The sequence below is a fragment of the Drosophila elegans genome, unplaced genomic scaffold, assembly GCF_018152505.1.
Source record: "Drosophila elegans isolate 14027-0461.03 unplaced genomic scaffold, ASM1815250v1 contig_377, whole genome shotgun sequence".
Lineage (NCBI taxonomy): Eukaryota > Metazoa > Arthropoda > Insecta > Diptera > Drosophilidae > Drosophila > Drosophila elegans.
Genome location: NW_024545760.1, coordinates 125164 through 149088, shown reverse-complemented (window position 1 = coordinate 149088; position 23925 = coordinate 125164). Strand labels below are relative to the sequence as shown.

Below are 23925 nucleotides of genomic sequence, written 5' to 3'. Positions count from 1 at the left end.
AGAAATAGTAATGGTTAAATATTTCAGAATTACGGTTTAAATTTCATCAAAATCGGTCGACTACATCATATAGCTCCCATAGGAACAATCGGAAAAATATATGAAAAAAATTATAACTTTGCTGTTTTTTAATTCTTTGTATTGGTTCTTCGACATATAGTAATGGTTAAATATTTCAGAATTACGGTTTAAATTTCAGAATTTACGGTGGCCAGGCAGAAATTTATTTCCTCTTTAGACCGATTTTTCTCCCTTTCCCCAAGGAATAACACAAACCGAACGCTACAGAGTATGGTTATATTTTATATATGGTTGGTTAGGACTACGTTTCTAATTATAATTATATCGGCGCTCTGGAAGGGCCTAGTGTGATACTGCTTGCTGGGTTGTCGCCGGCGCTGCTGAAGGCCCGACTGTGGTACTGCTTTCTGGGTTGATATCGGCGCTGCTGGAGGGCGGAGTGTGGTACTGCGTGAGTGCAGTGTTGAGACAGGTACCATTTTTTTTTACCTAGGTAAGATAAAAGGTAGTTGCAAATATTTGTACCTAGGTAAGGTAAAAGGTATGCAATTTCTTCTGTACCTAGGTAAAGGTAAAAGGTAAAAAATACAACTTAAAAATTTTTTAAATTTGAAATTTTTATTATCAGTTTCTTTTTCTGAGATACAAAGATATAAACATAAGTCACATTGGTTTCTTTTTTTGAGATCACCGGAAATTTTCACTTCTATTTTTGAATTTTTCGCTTTCAAAGCTTCATACGAAGAATAACTGTTCGGGTGAACCCTCTGAAAAAAAAGTTTCATAATGTTTTAATGTCTTCATTATACTTCTTTAATTTAAACATTATTATGTGCTTAGTCATACATATATTTATAAAAATGTGGTTTAATAAAAAAAATAGTTTTACATTTTTTGGTGGAAAATAAAAAATAAAAATAAAGAATGACCACCCCATCAATGTCCATAAAATTATGACCATATGTATGTATTTATGTATCCGTCAATTTCTTATTAAAATGCACTTTTAGATTATTTAAACTTATGGAAAATAATTTTCGCGCGAAAAAATGCATGTGCATAGATATGCACATTTACATTTAAACATACACTCCAATAAGCACATATTCATACATATATGATGCATACATAAATATGTGCTTGTTCACATACTCAAATAATTCGAAGGTGCATTAAAAAAAATTGCGGGAATCGTGCTGCTTCATGCTATGATTGTTTAAATGTTTTAATGAAATAGGCACAATCTATACATAAATACATACATATCACATCATATTCACATTGATGACTGCACCACATAAATGTATGAATAAGCACATATGTATATACATATGTTTAAAAGCACATGTGCATGTCTACGCACATGCATTTTTTCGCGCGAAAATTAATTTATCAATTCACTTCACAGTTCACTTACCTTCAGATGTTTATGCAAGTTGCCGGTTGACTTTTCATCAAATTTGATAGTTTTGTTCACACACAGTTTGCACTTCCCGTCCGGTAAAAAGAAAGTAGCATTTAAAATTAATGGTAGCTCCTTTTTTTCTGCGTCTTCTTTGCTCATTTTAAGATTTGTTGTGACGTTTTCTAGGAACCAATGTCATCGACAAAAGTGCGCTGTTTAGGTAGCAACGGCATTGCTAATTTAGTATTATACCAAATTCCAACGAAAAATATTTTTGCATTCTTACCATAAAGACCTCTGTGAGTAAGTGGTGGAACTATCATATTTCTAAGTTTTCGATTGCATTGCTGTGAAGCAGGGCTATTTCTAATATGCACAATATTTACATACACGTATGGAAGTACCTAAATACCTTACATAGCTAAAACTTAAGGTAAACGAAAATTCGTACCTAGGTAAGGTAAAAGGTAGCCAAATATTTTTTTACCTAGGTAAGGTAAAAGATACCGAAAAAAATTACCTAGGTACATACCTAGGTACAAGTACCTAGATACACCCCTACACTGCGTGAGTGATACCTACGCTGCGTAAAGGTCAAATATATCACTGCTTTCTGATTACTGCACTGCTTTGTGTGCAGGATCGGGGCTACGGAAGGGCCGTGTGTTGCACTGTTCGGTGCTGGCGCTTCGCAATGAGTGATTGCGCACTGCTTTGCGTTGGCGATGCGGAATGACCGATTGTGCGCTGCTTGGCGTCGGATCTGCGGAAGGGCCGACTATGCACGGCTTGATGTCGTCGTGTCTCGTCGTTCGAGTACGTCGGGTTCGTAGTGTTCTGGGTCGTTCAGAGGAACGATCTACTTGGGTTTTCTAGTGGGATGTGAGAGTGCAGGGCATCGTTAGTTTCGAGCTACTGGGCATCGTTAGTTTCGACCTGCCGTTTATTTCGTATCGGAAGCCGGAAACGTGACTTCTGGGAGGAACTCACTGAGAAGGGCCGGAATTATGCAAACCGTGCCGGGCTCAGTGATCAAGACCAGGTCGCAGAGCCGACTTCAAATCGAACTCTTACGGGTCCAACACCACTACCAAGACTATCTACCAGAACACTTACCCGGATATTCCTCCTTGGTGATGTTTCCTCGAAGCTCGTCGGAAAGCAAGGTACTGGTCTGGGGCTTATATAAGCGTCGGTTAGTGTGACCAGATCGGACGATGACGATAATCCCGCTTTGCATAATCGGGTCATTATCGGCGATCGATAACTCCGTCGAATAAGTGTGACCGGGTGCTGTTGTACTTAGTTTTCAGAGTTGTTGTAACGGTGGGCCGTTACACTCCCCCATGACACTCCCCCCATCTCGTTTAGGAGTTCGGGATTTCTGTGGTTGTCACGCTGATGTTGCCATTTCGTAGTCGAAAATGCTTTGGTTGATCCGTTCGGAGGGTATCTCCTTTAACTTCTTAGGCTTCTTCGTTCTCTACTACGGGTTTTAGTTCGTTTATGTATAATATGTGTGTCTTTCCTGCCACCGTATGTTTGATCGTCGCTATAACTGTTGACGCGAAACTAGTTACTTTTAATAGCCCCTTGTATTTTGGTGCTAACTTGGCTGCAAACCCAATAGGTGCCTTTGATAATGGGTGTTGTCGTTCTCCTACTTTGGGTCTCCAGTCTCTCTTCCGTAGGTTGTACGTTCTGGCTTGATCTTGTGGTACTTTTGCCATGTTCCGATGTGTCAACCGCGCTTCGATCGTCTCCTTTACTATTCCGGATCCGGGTGTGGGTACGTTAATCAGGCTCCCAGGTAGTCGTATTTCCCGTCCGTATCTGTATCCTGTTGATTCTGACCTGCTGCTATTGATAGCCATTGGGTAGCCAGTCGTCCCACCGCGTGTGTTCGGTTCCGGAGAATTGAGCTATGGTATCCCTCCAGGTACATCCTCATTTTCTGGATGCCCCAGTGTATTGCCAGGCATTCTTTTTCGGTGGCCGAGTAGTTTTTTTCTGTTTATGTAAGTTTCCGTTTGGCGTATGAAATAACGTGCTCGCCGTTTTCATACTCTTGGGTCAGTACTGCTCCTAGTCCGTAGTTACTGTCGTCCGTCTGAAGTACAAAGGTTCTTCCAAAGTCAGGACAAGCCAGAACCGGTGCTTCCGTTAGGCCCTTCTTTAAGTTTGTAAGGACTTTTTCGTAGGCTGGGATAGGATTCAGTCCGACCAGAGTCCTCTACAGTTAAATCGGCGGAAATTTGCCCGTCCGGCAATCGTTCGGATTGTGCAGAGTAAACCTCGGAAACGAAATACGGGAGCTTATCCGACGTGAATGGGCACGCGGGCAGCTTTGGCGTCCGTGTTACGTAGAGAAAACAGACCTCGGAAACGCAACTCAGTAGCCTCACTAGCCCGAAAAATCTCTTCCGTGAAATTCACTGAATTTTATTAGCCGGTCCCTGACCTGGACGTGAGTAGAAAAGGCCGGCGATAGTTTCCCGCGCTTTTCTCCGGTCTGGTAAGCGTTTGTATTGTGTAGAGATAACAGACCTCGGAAACGCAACACAAGAACTTGCCCGACCTGGAGAAGCACGTGGGTAGCTTTGGTGTCTGCGTTGCGGAGAGAAAACAAAACCTCGGAAACGCAATACGGCAACCTGGCCAACCCGAAAAAGCACTCCGCAAAGTTCACTAAATTTTATTACCAGCACTCGGGGTTTAAATTTCACAAATTTATCTTCCTATTATTCATTCTTTTATTCTCCCTAACCTTCGCACTCAGTACTGTCTGTCTCTGATCTCTGCTTCCTATCTTACTTTGGAGCTTGGTCTGAAGTCGCCGCCCGCTCCTTCCACTGTGTTTTCCTGGTGGTCCGTTCAGTTCGACTGCCACAAAAGAAAAGATAACTATCTTAGCCGATCGCTGTTCCACGTCGACACGCTTGTTTCGCGCTTTACAGCGCGCCCGCGCCATCAGCACTAAGCTTGCCTTTAACAGCACGCCTTGCGCCTAACAGCACGCTCGCGCCATCAACACTCAGCTTGCCTTTAACAGCATGCTTTGAGCTTAACAGCACACTCGCGCCATCACGGCTGGTTGTGATAACTTATCGATACTATCGACTTTCGACCCAACTGGTCAGCTGACTGATCTTGCTGATCAACACTGGGAACCTTGCGAGCTTATATTTGAAACTAGGATAACTTAGGTTTTAAGCTTAAATCTATATTTGAAAACATAATATGTAATGAGAACTTAACATAATAATAAACGAAGTGGGGAATTTGTGAGGCGCCTTAAGCGTCCTCACACCCCCCCTTTACTTCGGGGTGGTTAAAGAAGTGGGCGGAGGGCCACGATGACTTCTTCCCGAGCGGTCACGTTGACGCGAAACTTAACCCCGTATATGTTGCCGACGATCCTGAGCCTGGTTGGATGTGACGGGAGCGGGGGTAGACGGCGATCCGGGTTTCCATCTATTGAATGTGGTTGTCTCTGAATGGTGCCCAAATAGTTAGCCTAGTACTACGTTACCTAACTTGACTAGCCTGAGTGCGAAGATCAAACTATTCGATACAGTTTTCCCGCTTAAAGGTAACTTGTTACTGTCGCCGCTTACGACTACCCTGGTAGAATTATATCGGGTACGTCATCAAGTGTGGGTTGAGAATCGCTCCTTCTGGGGTCATCTGTAGAGTCGTCGTGTTGTTCTTCGCGCGGATGATATTCCTTCAGATCGCCTATGCCAGCTGTACGCCTCTTCCGGCCGTCTACCTGCCGTACCCGCACGACATTCCATGATAAAAATTTCACCACCTTAAACGGACCCGCATACTTCGGTGCAAGTTTTGCGTTAAAGCCCTCGCTGGGCTTGGACAGATGGTGAAGACGGACTAGCACCTGTGAACCTATTTGGGGTCGCCACTCGCGTCGCCTCAGGTTGTAGTGACGACTTTGTTCCTGAGAAGCTATCTGGTTGGTTTCCAGGGCGGTGCGGAACGCTGCCTAAAGCCTTTTGACTCGTTTTGTTGGGCCCAATGGAGAGGCATGTAATCAGGTGCGACCGCATCGAAGAGGGCACCTGGCAACCTAGGCTCCCGACCTTGTACTAGATAAGCCGGACTAAACCCCGTGCTATCTGAGATGCTGGTGTTTATGGCGAGGTCAGAAGTTGGTCCCATGTCCGATGATCCTGATTCACATATTATGCTATCATTGTCTTGATAGTAAGGTTGGCGCGCTCCGTTGGATTTTTCTGGGGGGAGTACGGAGCGGTGTATTCCAGTTGAATACCGTTGTTCCGGCAGAACGCCCGGAAGCTTCGGCTGGTGAATTGCGTGCCGTTGTCGCAAATCAACCTCCTGGGGGCTCCAAGGCGAGAGAGGATCCTTTCTCGAATCCGAACTCCTCTTGGGTGGCAGTGGCCTTCTTGAATGGGATGAGCTTTACCCACTTGGAGAATATATTGATGAAAACCAGGAGCATGGAGTTTCCCCGCCGGGTCCGGGGAAGGGGTCCAACGAAGTTGGCTCCGACGAGCGCGAACGGCTCCGTAGGTTGGCGAGTGAGCATCTTGCCGGCTGGTTTACGCTGACTAGCCTTGTACTGTTGGCAGGTCAGACAGCTAGTGACATACCGTACCACGTCCCGATGAAGTCCAGGACAGAAGTAAAGCTGGGCGATCCTCCTGAGCGTCTTCCGGATGCCCAGGTGCCCGGCGGAGGGATGGTCGTGGCATTCTCCTAAAACGCGTTGACGCTGTTCTCGGGGTACGCACAGCTTTCAGGGAATTGCCTACCCTGACGCCTGTGGGATGCCCTATGTGTCTATAGAGCTGCCCATTATCCAGGGAGTAGTCCGGAAATTTCTCGGGACGACTTTGGACCTGCTCCTGCATCTTTCATACCCATTTGCAGTGGTACTGAAGTTCCGCGATTAACTGTAGTCTTCCGAGTGGTTGCCGGGAGAGGGCGTCGGCGACCACGTTGTGTTTACCCTTCCGGTAAAGTACGTCGAATTGGTACTGTTGAAGTTTCAATTCCCACCAGGCTATCCGTCCCGTGGGATTGTTAATGGAATTCAACCATTTGAGAGCCAGGTGATCTGTGATCACGTCGAACTTATAACCCTCCAGGTAGCAACGTAACTTTCGGGTGGCCCACACAATGGCGAGGCACTCCTTTTCAGTGGTCGAGTAGTTCTCCTCCGCCCGCTCGAGTCAACGGCTCACGTAGGCGATTACTCGTTCGTCGCCTGCTGTTGGGGTTCTTCCCAGGTCCACTTTACTCCCTTCCTCAGAAGACGCGACATTGGTTGCACTAGGGAGGAAAAGTCTTGGACAGAACGTCTGTACCAAGATGCGATTCCGAGATGGCGGCGAAGTTCCTTGACGTTAGTCGGGGGATGTATCCCTTGGATTGCCGCTATTTTGAAGGGGTCTGTCCTGATGCCTTCCTCGCTGATCAGGTGACCCAAATATACTAAGGTGACCCAATATACTAATCTAATCTTCTTTGGAAGAACTTACCCCGATTTAAGCGTAGACTCGATTCTCGAAGGCGCCGGAAGACTTCCCTCAGATTGCGCACATGGTCCTCCCACGTTGCCCCGATGACGATGATATCGCCTAAATAAGCGAAGGCGTGGGGCTCCATATCGGGGCCGACGCTGTCCAGGGCTCGATGGAAAGGCGCTGGGGTGGAGTGAAGTCCAAAGGGCATGACTTTCCAGTGGAAGACTCCACGTCCGGGGACAGTGAATGCAGTGTATTCTCGACTGGCTTCCGCCATGGGAATCTGCCAATACCCGTTTTTGAGGTCCAACGTGGAGATGAACTGGGCGTTCCATAGACGTACCAGGATATAGTTGATGCGCGGAAGCGGGTACGCGTCGGGTATGGAGTGTGCGTTGAGTTGACGATAGTCAACGCACATCCGTATGTCCCCTGTCTTTATTTGATGATACTTGTTACGTCGGTGTATTAGTGCCCCAGTCCACAGGACTTGGGCCGAGGGAGTTGCGTCCTGGGTAGGCACCATGGGTGCCGGCTCAGCTCGACGGATGGGGTGGGTTCTTTGGAAACCACTCCCTCCCCTACATAACGAGAATAAATTTATCGTGCCTTAGGAAAAAGATAGGGATCGTTCAGTTCGTTTTGTCATTTGTCGTTGCTGCCCACAAACTTCTCAAGTAGCTAGTTTGAGCGCTTCACCGAATTTCGATCGGCAGCGTGTGGCTGTTTTACCCTGCCCCTTCATACCTCCCGTATGCCGATGGATCGCCGCCGGCCACTGCAATGCGATCCCCTATTGTCAATGTCGTCAGTCGAAAGTTACGTCATTGTTCTTGACCTGAGTTTTTCCATTTGCGCCAGCTCCCCCTTTTATAAACGTTTACCAAGACATTATTGAGTTCTGCTTCATATTATAATTTATTGAAAAGATTTTTCATTTAAAAAAGGTGCGCATTTAATTGACAAATAAAAGAGTAAATTAGGGTGCCCAAATTAATTAAATTGAGAAATATTCAACGCGGTGTATATAATATTTTTAATATACCGGTGGTATTGCTTCCGGGTCATCTAAGTGTTCCCACTTAGGTACAGCATTTCCCCTTTTTCTGACTGAATGGCCCACTTATGGATTCTGCTAGGTTTCATATTTATTGCTGCGTACACCTATTGAAAGGACTTTCAAGTCAATGTATGTTCTCATGAATTGCTTACTCTGACCCATTCGTTGCTGGTTACTGTATTGGCCAATTTCGGTGTTTCGACACCTGCACTTCGCAGTGTCTTCTGTCTCTGGCTATTGTATCTATTTCTTTCTTGTTTTATTTCTTACCCCGCTCCCCTAACACGCTCGATGGTCGTCGATGCTGATTCAGCATGGAATGCACTTGCAAAAAAAACCTACGAGGAGCGATTGTAATTAGGTTGTTATTGCCCTAACGTGTGGCCTCGACCCATACCCTGGGATTTATGAGTCTCACGCTCTATTGTCTGAGATATCCGGGCTATTGTGATCATTAATTTACCCTCATCAAAAAATTTGAAAACGGTCAGGTGACAAATATATATAGTGACATGTCCATATTCCTATGAGACTCTGCATATATTTAAGCAACACATACACAGTCCCATCACACCCTGAATATACCCATTACTTTATGTATCCATAATATACCCTACACTACCCTAGAATTATTCACCCTTGTAACAAGAGCCCAAAATCGAAGGCCAACGGAAAGTCCCCAATGTTATCACCCAAAAATGTAGACTAAACAACTCACCCCAATGGTCACGTTCACACGTTCAAAGATAATCAAAGTTCGGCTCGCAGACACATAAACTCCTATTTCAAAAACACATAAACTCCTATTTCAATCCAAAGACATTTCAAAGTCGTAAAATCTAAGAGCGCACTTGTATCCAAGAGTCAAGGCACTTGAATCCAAGAGTAATTAAAGTTTCACTCAAAAGAAACTGAAAGTTCTCAGAACAAATTTATAACTCACTCAAATCCCGAAAAGCTCGAGACCGAGGCTTGATCATCAACAAAATCAGATCAGCAAGTTAAGTTCAGTTTGAGACCTCAAAACAATAGGTCGGTGTTCTTCACAAATAAGTTTAAAACTCTGTAAACCACATGTTGAATAAAATAAAGTTATATTTTTTTATTTAACCGGAGTGACAAACATATAATTGGCGCAGTCGGTAGGATCTAAAATAAAAGTCCTTTTAAATACGGTACTGATCAACAAAAAGATATACTACACAACTAGTTATCTTGATCAGCGAATTGAACAAAGTGCACTTAAATACGATCCGCAAAAGAATCTACGTGACGTAAAACCTATGAGTGGTCATAAGACATCTAAAAAAATCCAGTTCGGTCAGAAAAACATTCTGAAAATAAAATCTATGTGACATAAAACCTACGAGTAGTCATAATATCCAAAAATCCAATTCGTGCAGTTATAAACATTTTTAAGAAGCCCAAATAAAAAAAAAAAAAAAAACTCAAGACAAGATGGCAGTCCAACAATTATCAGAGATCCATCTGAACCAGTTACTGGGTCAGATCAAGGAGTTACAATACTTCGACGGAACACCAGGAAAACTCTCAGGATTCATCAACGAAGTCGAGTACTTGTTACAATTGTACCCCACCCAAGAACCAAGGCAGGCACACGTCATTTTTGGAGCCATCCGAAGAGTGATAGTCGACACAGCAGCCGAAACCGTCGCACAATCTGGAGCCAACAACTGGGTAACAATGAAGACAGCTTTAATCACCGCCTTCAAAGATCATAGGCCTTACGAAACAATCATCAAGAAGCTGGCGGAAACACAATTCAAAGGGAGTCTTAGTAAGTTTATAAGCGAATTAGAAAAACAATATAGAAATGTGTTCGATAAATTAGAATTAGAATCTGATCCATCAGATAAAATAAACTATACGAGAATGTTGGATAGAACAGTTCATATTACCATTGATCGAAAACTTCCCGATCGCATGTATATGTCATTAGCAAGAAAAGATATAACCAGTATTCCAAAATTAAAGCAAGCTTCTATGGAATTAGGATTTTATGATGCAAATCCAGAAGAAGAATATGCACAAAATAAAAGTAACCTTAAAAATCATAGGAACAGAGGAAAATATCAGAGTAATAATCAAAGATATTACGATAATCAAAGAAATCTAAGTTCGTATTACAATTCAAATTCTAATTCTAATGCAACAACTTCTCAGAATAACCAAAATCAATATCAACAACGTCCCATTCCCCCACATTTGCAAGGCAATTACCAAACATTTAGAAACAGTTTGAATCAAACCAGATTACAGAATCCGAATAACCATCAAAATTCAAATGATCAGGCTAATACAAATAGATTTAGTGGTGCCCCTGTAAAAAGACAAAGGGAAAGTCAAAGTGGCCAAAATAGAATGGATGTAAATTTTCATCAAACTGCCTCGGAGACCGAAGACACAATCCATATGTAAAAATTGCTTTCCACAATAAATTTTATAAGGGAATGATAGACACAGGATCATCAATCAATATAATGAATAAAAATTTTGCTAAATTAGAAGAGACGAAAGAAGATCTAAAAGTGTATACAATTAGAGGCCCGGTAAAAATACATAAAAGTATCATAGTAAAACCAAGCGTAACATGTCCATCAGAACAGAAATTTTATTTACACAAATTTTCCGACAATTATGATATCCTGTTAGGTCGAAATTACCTAGAAGCCGCTAAAGCAAAAATTGATTATGAAAACAAAACAATTAAACTAGGCCCAAAAACATATAATTTCCGATACAACGACGAAGATATGGAAGAAGATAAGACCGCACAGGAGTGCCTAAATCTACCTTCTACAAAAGATCAATCGGTAAATTTCGCGATTCACAATGATTTATGCGAAAACAATGAATTTAGGCTCGAACATCTGAATAGCGAAGAGATTGAAAGTTTAAAGAAAGTTCTATTTGAATATGGTGACATTCAGTACAGAGAAGTCGAAAATTTGACTTTCACAAGTACAATTAAACACATACAATCCAAACTCAGCATGAAGATCCAGTTTATCGTAAACCATATAAATACCCCCAGAGCGAAGAAGTAAATAGGCAAATCAAAGAAATGATAGAGCAGGGAATAATTCGTAAGTCGAAATCTCCTTACTGTTCACCTATTTGGGTCGTTCCAAAAAAGGCAGACGCATCTGGCAAGAAGAAATTTAGGTTGGTTTTAGATTATAGGAATTTAAATGAAATCACTATCAATGATAAATTTCCAATTCCTAGAATGGACGAGATCCTTGACAAATTAGGAAAATGCCAATATTTCACAACCATAGATTTAGCTAAAGGATTTCATCAAATCCAAATGGACAGCAAATCAATCGCAAAAACTGCATTTTCTACGAAACATGGTCATTACGAGTACACTCGAATGCCATTCGGCCTTAAGAATGCCCCCGCAACTTTTCAAAGATGTATGAACAACCTTTTGGAAGACTTAATCTACAAAGATTGTTTAGTTTATTTAGACGATATAATAATTTTTTCCACTTCATTGGAAGAACATATATTATCTCTAAAGAAAGTTTTTGGAAAACTTAGGGATGCAAACTTAAAATTACAATTGGATAAATGTGAATTCATGAAAAAAGAAACAGAATTCCTAGGTCATGTTGTTACTACTAATGGTATCAAACCCAATCCAAATAAAACTAATGCTATAACAAATTTTCCACTACCAAAGACTCCAAAACAAATTAAATCATTTTTAGGATTATGTGGATTCTATCGCAAGTTCATTCCAAACTTCGCTAACATAGTTAAACCCATGACCATTAAATTGAAAAAAGGAGCAACAATAGACACAGAAGATAAAGATTACATAGCAGCATTTGAAAGGTTAAAGGTACTTATTACATCAGATCCGATTTTAATCTACCCTGATTTTAATAAAACTTTTTCCTTAACTACTGATGCTAGTAATATTGCCATCGGTGCAGTCTTATCTCAAAATCATAAACCCGTCTGTTATGCTAGTAGGACATTGAATGAACACGAAATAAACTATGCCACTATAGAGAAAGAACTTCTAGCTATAGTTTGGGCGACAAAATATTTCAGATCATACTTATTTGGGAGATCTTTTGAAATACTTAGCGATCATAAACCTCTTGTCTGGCTTAATAATATTAAAGAACCAAATATGAAACTTCAAAGATGGAAAATTAAATTAAACGAATTTGATTATAAAATTAAGTATCTTCCCGGAAAAGAAAATCATGTAGCAGATGCATTATCGCGTACTAAAATAGAAGAACTAATGCTTGGCGAAGTTGCCAATAGTGTAGATGCAACTATGCACAGCGCTTCTGAAGATAATCTTAACTATATATCCATCACCGAACGACCATTCAATTATTTTTCTAGACAAATAGAATTAGAGAAAGGAGATAGCGATGAAACTGAGGTAAAACATTACTTTCACAAATTAAAAATCAAAATAACTTACAAAGAAATGACAGATGACTTTGCTAAAAACATCATTAAGGAATATGTATGCACTAAGAAAAGCGCAATTTATTTCCATAACGATGAAGATTTCTTAACATTCCAAAGAGCATTCGTACAAATAATAAGTCCCAACAATTTAACAAAACTGGTAAAATGCACGCTTATATTAAAAGATATTCTAACTTATGCCGAATTCAAAAGTATAATATTAAAAATGCATAAAGAACTTTTACACCCAGGAATCGAAAAAACTATCAATTGGTTTAAAGAAGAACATTACTATCCAGATAGCCAGAAGTTAATACAAAATATAATTAATGAATGTGAAATCTGCAACATTGCAAAAACAGAACACAGAAGTACAAAACTATCATTTGAAATAACTCCAGAAATACTTAACGCAAGAGAAAGATATGTAATTGATTTCTATATGGTCGGTAACCAACAATTTTTATCTTGTATCGACATTTATTCGAAATTCGCTACTCTAATTGAAGTGAAAAGTAGAGATTGGCTAGAAGCAAAAAGAGCCATAATGAAGGTATTTAACGATATGGGAAAGCCACAAGAAATCAAAGCAGACAAAGACTCAGCTTTTAAGTGTATAGCTCTGCAGAATTGGTTAAAATCTGAAGGAGTAGATATATCAGTAACAACCAGCAAAAATGGTGTATCTGACATAGAAAGGTTTCATAAGAGAGTAAATGAAAAATTAAGAATTATTAGTAACGAAAACAATATAGAAGACCGATGTACAAAATTCGAAGTAATCTTATACGTTTACAATCATAAAACAAAACACAATACAACTAATAGAACTCCCGCAGATATTTTCTTATACGCAGGAACACCAGATATTAACACTCAACAAAACAAAATCAATAAAATAGACAGGCTAAATGAAAATAGACATGATTTTGAAGTTAATACGAAATATAGACAGGCACCATTAGTTAAAACTAAAATTACCAATCCTTTCAAGAAAACAGGTTTAATAAGACAGGTTGACAACAAACACTTTGAAGAAACAAATAGAGGCAGGAAAATCACACATTATAAGTCAAAATTCAAAAAGCAAAAGAAGATTAATAAGAGCAAATATGATAATTCCAGACAAACTGATGAAGATGAAACATAACCAAGTCATCCCAATATTATCCCTGATATTAATCTCGCTTATAAGTACAACCACGGCACAAAGTATAGAAATAAGTCCAATAAACGCAAAAAACGGATATCTGATATTTAAAACCGGATCAATGGAAATCCCAACGAATTTTGAATACCACCATTTAAGTATAAATCTAACAAGGACCGAAATAACATTCGACAACCTATTGGAAGAAGCTAAAGAATTCCAACACATTGTTCAAATCCAATATTTAGTTGAAAAATTAAAAAGAGAAATGAATGGGTTAAGAATAGTCAGAAGAAGTAAACGCGGGCTTTTAAACGTGGTAGGTTCAGTTTATAAATATTTGTTTGGCACACTTGATGAAGACGATAAGGAAGAACTCGAAATGAAAATCAATAATCTAGCAGATAATTCCATCCAGAATCATGATTTAAATATGATTATTGACGTTGTCAATAACGGACTTGACCTAATAAACAAATTTGAAGAATCTAAAAATAAGCAGGAACAAGCTGCAGTTCTGATTTTTAATCTTCAACAATTTACAGAATACATAGAGGATATAGAATTAGAAATGCAACTAACTAGGTTAGGTATATTTAACCCAAAATTATTAAAACACGATTATTTGAAACAGGTTAATTCAGAAAAGTTGTTAAAAGTAAAAACATCAACTTGGCTTAAAACAGACACGAACGAAATCCTGATAATTTCCCAAATTCCTAAAGAAATAACGCAAACTCCTGTATATGAAATTATTCCATATCCAGATGAATTTGATAATATCTTAACAGAAAACACATTTGATAAATATTACATTTATGATGATAAAGTATTCAATGAAAATACAGGTCAAATTATTTTCGACAGATGCATAATTGGAATTCTAAAACAAGAACCGACAAAATGCAAATATGTAAAAACCCATAAAAATTTCCAAATAAATTATATCGAACCAAATATTTTGTTAACATGGAATATACAAAAATCAATTATAAATCAAAATTGTATAAGCACAGAAGTTTCGATCGTTGGTAACAATATTGTTAAAATAAAAAATTCTACTATTCAGCTAGATGAGTTTATAATATCCAACAACATAGCAGACTATACACAATCAATTTATGTTAACAACAATATCACAAAAATCGAACCATTGTCATATATTCAAACAAAAGAAATAGTCGAATCACATATAAAATATTACAATACATTTCAAGTAATATGTTTAACCACATTTGTAATAACTATAATAAGTTTGACATTATATTTAATTTATAAATTTAAAAATATTCCTAAGAAACTTATTGTAAAACATTCTAAACGTGAAGAACAACCAATCATAGAAAATAAGAATGTAAAAATTAATGAAGAAAATATTGTAACAGAAAATATTATGTTATACCCTACGTTATCGCCCTGAGGACAGGCCAAATTCAAAGGTTGGGGGAGTGACATGTCCATATTCCTATGAGACTCTGCATATATTTAAGCAACACATACACAGTCCCATCACACCCTGAATATACCCATTACTTTATGTATCCATAATATACCCTACACTACCCTAGAATTATTCGCCCTTGTAACAAGAGCCCAAAATCGAAGGCCAACGGAAAGTCCCCAATGTTATCACCCAAAAATGTAGACTAAACAACTCACCCCAATGGTCACGTTCACACGTTCAAAGATAATCAAAGTTCGGCTCGCAGACACATAAACTCCTATTTCAAAAAACACATAAACTCCTATTTCAATCCAAAGACATTTCAAAGTCGTAAAATCTAAGAGCGCACTTGTATCCAAGAGTCAAGGCACTTGAATCCAAGAGTAATTAAAGTTTCACTCAAAAGAAACTGAAAGTTCTCAGAACAAATTTATAACTCACTCAAATCCCGAAAAGCTCGAGACCGAGGCTTGATCATCAACAAAATCAGATCAGCAAGTTAAGTTCAGTTTGAGACCTCAAAACAATTGGTCGGTGTTCTTCACAAATAAGTTTAAAACTCTGTAAACCACATGTTGAATAAAATAAAGTTATATTTTTTTATTTAACCGGAGTGACAAACATATAATTATATATATATATTTTTTTTTTGTTTTTTATTTATTTGATAAGATAGAACATTTTTTTTTCCCCTTTATATTGACAAACGCCGTCTTGCCGGGGTCGACTCGTAGTCGTCTTCATCTTCCGTATAAATACGGTAGTCTGGAGGCAGACTTTGCATCCTCTGCCGTCGGCGAATTGCAAACTGGCTTTCTCGCCGGATCCGCTCATCCTTCGCGTCGCTTCGAAGTGTGGAGTCTCTAGCCGTGCCTGGCGGTAGTTTTCCTCCCATATCCGCAGGTCCCGCTGTGTGGCGTCCCTCAGCCATACTAGTTCGTTGAGGCGTATGTAATCGGCCTTTATCCTTGCCATGTCTTCTCAATTTCCCGCTGGCTCGCCTGCAGAGTATCTTCTAGGGCAGTATCAGCCCAGGCGAGTCTCTCCCGCTCGTCCACCGCTATGTCTCAGTGGTCCCGAGCGTCGGCTTCTGAGGGGAGGGGTCTTCCCTCAGCTTCACACCTTTCAAGATACTTCTTCACGGCCTCCCTCGTGATTTCGATCTCTTGTATGAGTTTCATCTTCTTTTTCTCTTTTTTTTTTTTGATGTTTGATCCGGCAAAACGTTCCTTCCTCGCTCAGTAGTACAATTGCACTGATCGCTGTTGGTTTTCAACCAGTTTCAAACAGCGAAAAGGTCTTTGGCATGGTATACTCCAATACTTTTTCCAACCAAATTTCCTAATTCGTACAGCGACCCTCCCTGCCGTCCAAGTATGAGACACCGTACCCGATTGGACCCTAGCTTTGCATTATACCCTTTCATTCGGTTACTCTGCTTGCAGTTTTTTCGGTATACCACCTGACCTACTGCAAATTCAATTTCCTTACTGCGGGTATTATACGTTCTTTCAGCTTTTTCGTGTGCCCGAGCTAATGCTTGCTTAACTACACTGCGTACTAGTTCCATCTTATCCGCCAAGCATGTGATGTGTTGCTGACATGCCGCCGATACGTCTCATGATCGGATACGCACTTGCGTGTGTGACCATGTTGGTGCCAAACGCTCGAGTCAACGGCTCACGTAGGCGATTACTCGTTCGTCGCCTGCTGTTGGGGTTCTTCCCAGGTCCACTTTACTCCCTTCCTCAGAAGACGCGACATTGGTTGCACTAGGGAGGAAAAGTCTTGGACAGAACGTCTGTACCAAGATGCGATTCCGAGATGGCGGCGAAGTTCCTTGACGTTAGTCGGGGGATGTATCTCTTGGATTGCCGCTATTTTGAAGGGGTCTGTCCTGATGCCTTCCTCGCTGATCAGGTGACCCAAATATACTAATTTTCTTTGGAAGAACTTACCCCGATTTAAGCGTAGACTCGATTCTCGAAGGCGCCGGAAGACTTCCCTCAGATTGCGCACATGGTCCTCCCACGTTGCCCCGATGACGATGATATCGCCTAAATAAGCGAAGGCGTGGGGCTCCATATCGGGGCCGACGCTGTCCAGGGCTCGATGGAAAGGCGCTGGGGTGGAGTGAAGTCCAAAGGGCATGACTTTCCAGTGGAAGACTCCACGTCCGGGGACAGTGAATGCAGTGTATTCTCGACTGGCTTCCGCCATGGGAATCTGCCAATACCCGTTTTTGAGGTCCAACGTGGAGATGAACTGGGCGTTCCATAGACGTACCAGGATATAGTTGATGCGCGGAAGCGGGTACGCGTCGGGTATGGAGTGTGCGTTGAGTTGACGATAGTCAACGCACATCCGTATGTCCCCTGTCTTTATTTGATGATACTTGTTACGTCGGTGTATTAGTGCCCCAGTCCAAAGGACTTGGGCCGAGGGAGTTGCGTCCTGGGTAGGCACCATGGGTGCCGGCTCAGCTCGACGGATGGGGTGGGTTCTTTGGAAACCACTCCCTCCCCTACATAACGAGAATAAATTTATCGTGCCTTAGGAAAAAGATAGGGATCGTTCAGTTCGTTTTGTCATTTGTCGTTGCTGCCCACAAACTTCTCGAGTAGCTAGTTCGAGCGCTTCACCGAATTTCGATCGGCAGCGTGTGGCTGTTTTACCCTGCCCCTTCATACCTCCCGTATGCCGATGGATCGCCGCCGGCCACTGCAATGCGATCCCCTTTTGTCAATGTCGTCAGTCGAAAGTTACGTCATTGTTCTTGACCCGAGTTTTTCCATTTGCGCCAGCTCCCCCTTTTATAAACGTTTACCAAGACATTATTGAGTTCTGCTTCATATTATAATTTATTGAAAAGATTTTTCATTTAAAAAAGGTGCGCATTGAATTGACAAATAAAAGAGTAAATTAGGGTGCCCAAATTAATTAAATTGAGAAATATTCAACGCGGTGTATATAATATTTTTATTAACGTATAATAAAACTGATAAGAATGAATATAAATTCAAAAATAATATTTGGAGTTAAGTTATAAGATTAAAAATATGCATATTAAATGACCCTAAATATATATATATTTATATATATATATGTCGGATCTTTAGTTTTGTTTTCGTGGTATTACGCTCTTAAAATAAGAATTAACATGAAATGCTGTATTACTTGGAATTACATTTTTACTTAGAATTAAAGCTTATGTTATGAATGCCACTCGTTGCTTTTTGTTCCTCCCTTCGCATTCCTTTCTTTATACGAGTTTCTGTGTGTTAGTGTTGCGTTGAGCCTAACGGAGGTCCATTATGTGCAGTCTCGCTGTGACATGGTGCGAGTAAAAGAGACGGCCTATGGTATTTGGTAAAGTATGTGAACAAGGGGATGTTGACCAATTTGGGCTGTATAAAAGGGAGCTCTGATTGATAGATCGGGCAGTCTCGATCGAGGTACGGTACTAAAAGGAAAGGTCACGAAATGTCACAGCCGAGAAAGCGCACGGCTCGCAACGCCCTAGAAATCATCGAGGAACTCGATGTTCCGACATCAGAAGTGGGATCGCCTACACCCCAAGTTGAGTCCGATGATCGCGTTTGTGCACTTCTAGAAATGCAGCACCGAAGCATGATGGAAGTGATAAGAGCAGTGAAAAGTGCAGAGCCACAAAAAAGTGAAAACAATCCAGTGACATTACCAAAATTCAACCCCGATACCGCAGGGGCAAGTGCAGCGTCTTGGTGCTCTACAGTGGACTTGATAGTGTCAGAAAAACCTATGTATGGAAGCGCACTGATCATAGCACTGAGTAAATCCCTAGAGGGTAGCGCTTCCCAATTGGCTATCCCAAATTAGTTATTCTGGAATGACCTGGAACCAGTTCAAAGAACTCTTTCTGCAACAATTCGAAGGCAACGAAACTACAGCGGCTACAGTGTTCAACGTTTTTAACGGTCGCCCAAAAGACGGCGAATGTTTGTCCCTTTATGGAAGCCGTCAATTAACCACTCTGATGGCCAAGTGGAAATCAATGACGACAGAACAAATAGCCTTGTAAGTTGTTCTAGCGCATACCGCCCAAATAGACTCTAGATTGCAACGTACAGTCTTTACGACCGACATTAAAACACGAGCAGAGTTGCAGAACGAGTTGAAGGCATTCGCATTCGTCAATAAGGGAAACTATATTGCTTCGGAGAATCCTGTGGCCAAAAAGCCGCGCCTGACAACACCACCTAAATGTCACTTCTGCGGGAAAATCGGTCATAAGATCGTCGACTGCCACGCGAGGAAAAACAGCTCAAAAAACCAACACGGAGCCCATAAAATTTCCAGCCGACCGATCGACGCTAACAGGGGAACCATTACGTGCTACCGGTGTGGCAATCCGGGACATATTGCATCGGCTTGCTCAGGACGTCTATCATCACAAATCCAGGGCAAATCAGAAGAAAAGCGTATTAACTTGTGTAACGTATCAGGACCAATAAGCACTTTGACATCATCCGGTGAGTCGTATCCATTTTGCTTTGATTCTGGAGCAGAGTGCTCCCTCGTAAAAGAATCGGTATCCCAACAGCTGTCCGGCACACGAACCAATAATGTTGTTAGCTTAAGAGGGATAGGAAATAATACGGTAACTAGTACGTTACAAATATTATCTAATGTCATGATTAGCGAGTACACGCTTGAAGTTATTCTGTATGTTGTTCAAGATAGTTATATTAATTATAGTATAATAATTGGCCGCGAAATTCTAAGTCAGGGCTTTGGCGTATCAATAACGATCGATAAATTTAAACTGTTTAAAACTGTATCTGTAAATACCTGTTCTGCTTTGATTAATAGTTTTAATTTTTCAAATATCGATACCGGTTTGGATGGTGTAAATAAGTCAAGCTTGTTGTGCATTTTGAATGAATTCTCGGACGCATTTATAGATGGATTCCCTAAAAGTCGAGTGACAACCACAGAGTTTCATATTCGATTAATTAATCCAAATTAGACCGTCCAAAGGCGGCCATACAGACTCAGTATCGAGGAAAAAGAAGTAGTGAGAAAAAGAATAAATGAATTACTACAAGCTAATATCATCCGTCCTAGCTCTTCTCCATTTGCTAGTCCGATGCTTCTGGTAAAAAAGAAAGACGGATCTGACCGACTCTGTGTAGACTACCGCGAGTTGAATTCGAACACGGTGGCAGAAAAGTTTCCCTTGCCTCTTATTAATGATCAGATCGCTAGATTAGGTGGGGTTAAGTATTTTACGTGTTTGGATATGGCAAGCGGTTATCACCAGATCCCGATTCATCCAAACTCAGTTGAACGTACAGCATTCGTTACACCAGAGGGTCAATTTGAGTTCTTAACAATGCCTTTCGGACTTAAGAATGCGGCACCTCTGTTTCAAAGGGCGGTAATTAAGGCGTTAGGTGAGCTGGCATATTCATATGTCGTAGTTTATATGGATGATATCTTAATAACCTCTGGTACAGAAGAAGAAGCATTTGAAAGATTAAGAACAGTTCTAAGCTTATTATCTCAAGCTGGTTTTTCATTTAATATCGCGAAATGTTCCTTTTTAAAAACAAGCGTGGATTATTTAGGTTTTCAAATCAAAGATGGCGAAGTTAGACCCAATCCACGAAAGGTGCATGCTTTGGTCAATCTACCCCCTCCACAGTCAGTTACACAAGTAAGGCAGTTTATCGGTTTGGCGTCCTACTTTCGACAGTTCGTCCCAAAATTTTCTGAAATAATGAAGCCATTGTACGCCGTTACCTGTAAAAATAAAGTATTCGAGTGGAAAAGCGACCATGAGGAAGTGCGAAAAAAATTATCAAAATTTTAACTGATAAGCCGGTGCTTTTCATTTTTGACCCGAAATATCCCCTCGAATTGCATACTGACGCGAGCATGGATGGCTACGGTGCAATACTACTTCATAAAATCGACAATAAGCCTAGGGTCATTGAATATTTCAGTAAACAAGCATCTGCAACTGAATCACGTTACCACTCTTACGAGTTAGAAACACTAGCCGTGTTTAACGCTATGAAACATTTCCGACACTATTTACACGGCCGGCATTTTGTTGTATTTACGGATTGTAATTCTCTGCAAGCTACGCGAAATAAAATAAGCCTTACACCAAGAGTACAACGTTGGTGGGCCTATATGCAAATGTTTGATTTCGATATAAAATATGTACCTGGTGCAAAAATGGCCCACGTAGATTTTTTATCACGCAACCCGATGCCATCGAAGGTAATTACTAAATTGTATCCCAGTCCTGAAAACAAATGTGTTTCGTTGGCCGAAATATCGGACAATTGGTTGCTGGCTGAGCAGCAACGAGATGAAGAAACTTTATCCATTATTTCAAGAATTCAAAATGAAGAACTGGGAGAAGATTTGGCCAAAACATATGAATTGCGTTCTAAAATACTTTTCCGTATAATTCAAAGAAATGGTAGGACGCGCAGCCTTCCAGTAGTGCCCAGATCATTTAGGTGGTCGGTAGTAAACCACGTCCATGAGGCAATAGTTCATCTAGGGTGGGAAAAGACATTGGACAAGATGTATGAGTTCTACTGGTTCGACAATATGTCTAAATATGTCCGAAAATTTGTAAGTAATTGTATCACCTGTAAATTAACAAAACCACCCTCGGGTAAATTACCAATTGAACTCCACCCTATACCGAAAGTAGATATTCCATGGCACACTGTTCACATAGATATAACAGGAAAATTAAGTGGCAAAAGGGATCAAAAGGAGTATATTATAGTCCAGGTTGATGCCTTTACTAAATTTGTTTATTTGCACCATACCATAAATATTACCAGTGAAAGTTGTGTTGAAGCAGTGAAATCGTCCATATCTATGTTTGGCATACCAGCAAGAATCATAGCAGATCAGGGAAGGAGTTTTACCGGAGCAGTCTTTGGAGACTTTTGTAACATGCAAAAATACAATTACATTTAATTGCAACGGGAGCCAGCCGTGCAAACGGCCAAGTAGAACGAGTAATGAGCACCCTGAAGGGTATGCTGACTGCCGTAGAAAGTAGTCAGCGTACTTGGCAGGACGCTTTAGGCGAGATACAATTGGCCATAAACTGTACTGTAAATCGAATTACGAAAGCAAGTCCTCTAGAACTATTAATTGGAAAAGAAGCGAGACCTTTTAATATGTTACCCCTCTGTGAAGGAAATAACAAAGTAGATTTAAGCACTGTAAGAAATAAAGCCAAAGAAAATATGGAAAAAAATGCTAAATATGAAAAGAAAAGATTTGATAAAAACAAATGTAAAGTTAAAAGTTTTAAAATTGGTGATTATGTTTTGCTTAAAAACGAAGAGAGGCATCAGACCAAATTAGATAATAAGTTTAAAAGCCCATTCTTAGTGTCAGAGTTACTTGAAGGCGACCGCTATGTTCTAAAATCACTAACTAATAAACGAACGTATAAATACGCGCACGAAGCTTTAAGAAAAATGCGTATTGAAGAGATTCCCAGAGAGTTAGATGTATGTAATGAGAGAATAGAAAATGATGATAGCTTATTGGTGGATTCCAATGAAGCAAGCGACGTGGAAGGCGACGTCGCGAGTCAGTTAGAGGATTCTAACTAAGATGTGGCATTGATGGACTTCAATGCGAGATTCTGTACAATTATACACCTAGATCAACTCTAGCCACTAGGTTGCTGTAGGTGCATACATGATCATGTATTCACCTGGCTATGGTGAGGCGCCTAATTAGTGGTGGAAACCTGATTGGTGTGTTTGTGGTAGATGGTATTCAAATCTTTGGGAATCGATTTCTAGTAAAGGCTCTTCGCAAAGGAATAATCTAATTAACTAGTAACTATTGAAAAAAAGTAACAACGAGTGACGTATTAATACGTTTTATTATTTTTTATGATCGTTTCAGATTGAACGATACCTTCTAATTACTCTTAGTATTTTCATTAAAATTTGTAACACACGAGGACGTGTGGATATCAGGATGGCCGTGTCGGATCTTTAGTTTTGTTTTCGTGGTATTACGCTCTTAAAATAAGAATTAACATGAAATGCTGTATTACTTGGAATTACATTTTTACTTAGAATTAAAGCTTATGTTATGAATGCCACTCGTTGCTTTTTTGTTCCTCCCTTCGCATTCCTTTCTTTGTACGAGTTTCTGTGTGTTAGTGTTGCGTTGAGCCTAACGGAGGTCCGTTATGTGCAGTCTCGCTGTGACATGGTGCGAGTAAAAGAGACGGCCATATGGTATTTGGTAAAGTATGTGAACAAGGGGATGTTGACCAATTTGGGCTGTATAAAAGGGAGCTCTGATTGATAGATCGGGCAGTCTCGATCGAGGTACGGTACTAAAAGGTCACGAAATGTCACAGCCGAGAAAGCGCACGGCTCGCAACGCCCTAGAAATCATCGAGGAACTCGATGTTCCGACATATATATATGTATATATATGCATATATGCATATATATATATATATATATATATATATATATATATATATATACTTTTTGCTTGACAGTAAGTCGAACGCAACTCACTTACCCCTTTTTATTTCCATCGACGAGAGCTCTCATTGTGGTATTCTGGGTTTGGGAAATTAATTATACACATATGCATAAATATATTTATATTAGTGCAAATTCACTTAACATTATTACTAAGTGTTGGATTAATTTATATAAATTAATTTATGTTAATATTCAATATATAAAAATATTTAATATTTAATGTCAATTGTCATTTCTTGGGCAATTGTGCGATGTTGGTCTTATTTCACAAACAGAAGAAAAAGTTATTCGCTTTATTACGATACGAATTGAGAGGAAGAGAAGAGTG

At 40.3% G+C, this 23925-nt stretch overlaps 1 long non-coding RNA gene across 1 annotated transcript; it reads right to left on the bottom strand.

Annotated features, from left to right (window-relative positions):
* Positions 1 to 620: 620 nt before the first annotated feature.
* LOC121467321 lies at positions 621 to 1979 on the bottom strand. The gene is made up of 2 exons (XR_005977440.1): positions 1439 to 1979; positions 621 to 788 (listed from the first exon to the last, which is right to left on the bottom strand). It is a non-coding gene; the product is annotated as an uncharacterized LOC121467321 (long non-coding RNA).
* Positions 1980 to 23925: the final 21946 nt, after the last annotated feature.